The sequence below is a fragment of the Arachis ipaensis genome, chromosome B04 (assembly GCF_000816755.2).
Source record: "Arachis ipaensis cultivar K30076 chromosome B04, Araip1.1, whole genome shotgun sequence".
Classification (NCBI taxonomy): Eukaryota; Viridiplantae; Streptophyta; class Magnoliopsida; order Fabales; family Fabaceae; genus Arachis; species Arachis ipaensis.
The window spans coordinates 130,731,373-130,731,619 of record NC_029788.2 but is presented as its reverse complement, the minus strand read 5'-3'; positions in this window follow the sequence as shown (position 1 = coordinate 130,731,619).

Genomic DNA, 247 nt, shown 5'->3' with positions numbered 1-247 from the left:
TTTAAAAATTATAAATTAATTATTTTTGTTCTTTCGTCACGTAATTAATAATTTCGATCAATAAGTAATGATATAAAACGTTAAGTGATAACAAATATGTTTATAAAAAATCTATCAATTTAGTCAAATATTTTAATTATATAAATCCTAATCCTAATATCAACACTAAATAGATTTTCATAAATATATTTATTTAGCATTTAATTGGATATGCTAGGTATCTGTGAGTTAATGTTCCATGTTATTA